The 862-nt window shown below is 43.7% G+C and overlaps 2 non-coding genes across 2 annotated transcripts; both read left to right on the top strand.

Moving 5' to 3' along the window:
* Nucleotides 1–86: 86 nt before the first annotated feature.
* LOC121841858 lies at nt 87–205 on the top strand. The gene has a single exon (XR_006080795.1). It is a non-coding gene; the product is annotated as a 5S ribosomal RNA (ribosomal RNA).
* A 260-nt stretch (nt 206–465) lies between these two features.
* LOC121841859 lies at nt 466–584 on the top strand. Its single transcript, XR_006080796.1, has one exon. It is a non-coding gene; the product is annotated as a 5S ribosomal RNA (ribosomal RNA).
* Nucleotides 585–862: the final 278 nt, after the last annotated feature.

The raw sequence follows: 862 nt of genomic DNA on the forward strand, positions 1-862 counted from the left end.
AGATGCTTATCTAAATGGTGAAAAATGCAACAGCTGTTAATCAGACTCACTTTCACTTTACATAGTGCACCAAGAAATAGTTTCTCGCTTACGACCACACCGGCCTGAGTACGCCTGATCTCGTCTGATCTCGGAAGCTAAGCAGGGTCGGGCCTGGTTAGTACTTGGATGGGAGACTTCCTGGGAATACCAGGTGCTGTAAGCTTTTTGTCACTGCCTTGTGGAATTTCAACTCTTTGTCCGTTTATTCCCACAAGGCTGAAATATGTGCCCTTGCTTTGAAATAAGTAAGCAAGTTTAGTTTGTATTTCATCCAACAATCTGTGCTACAAATTATGGCTGCAGTATATGCAATTTCTTCCACTTTTTGAGTGACACAAAGATGCTTATCTAAATGGTGAAAATGCAACAGCTGTTAATCAGACTCACTTTCACTTTACATAGTGCACCAAGAGATAGTTTCTCGCTTACGACCACACCGGCCTGAGTACGCCTGATCTCGTCTGATCTCGGAAGCTAAGCAGGGTCGGGCCTGGTTAGTACTTGGATGGGAGACTTCCTGGGAATACCAGGTGATGTAAGCTTTTGTCAACTCTTTGTCCGAGTACGCCTGATCTCGTCTGATCTCGGAAGCTAAGCAGGGTCGGGCCTGGTTAGTACTTGGATGGGAGACTTCCTGGGAATACCAGGTGCTGTAAGTTTTTGTCACTGCCTTGTGGAATTTCAACTCTTTGTCCGTTTATTTCCCACAAGGCTGAAATATGTGCCCTTGCTTTGAAATAAGTAAGCAAGTTTAGTTTGTATTTCATCCAACAATCTGTGCTACAAATTATGGCTGCAGTATATGCAATTTCTTCCACTT

This window comes from Oncorhynchus tshawytscha, unplaced genomic scaffold (genome assembly GCF_018296145.1).
Source record: "Oncorhynchus tshawytscha isolate Ot180627B unplaced genomic scaffold, Otsh_v2.0 Un_contig_16652_pilon_pilon, whole genome shotgun sequence".
NCBI classification, from domain to species: Eukaryota; Metazoa; Chordata; class Actinopteri; order Salmoniformes; family Salmonidae; genus Oncorhynchus; species Oncorhynchus tshawytscha.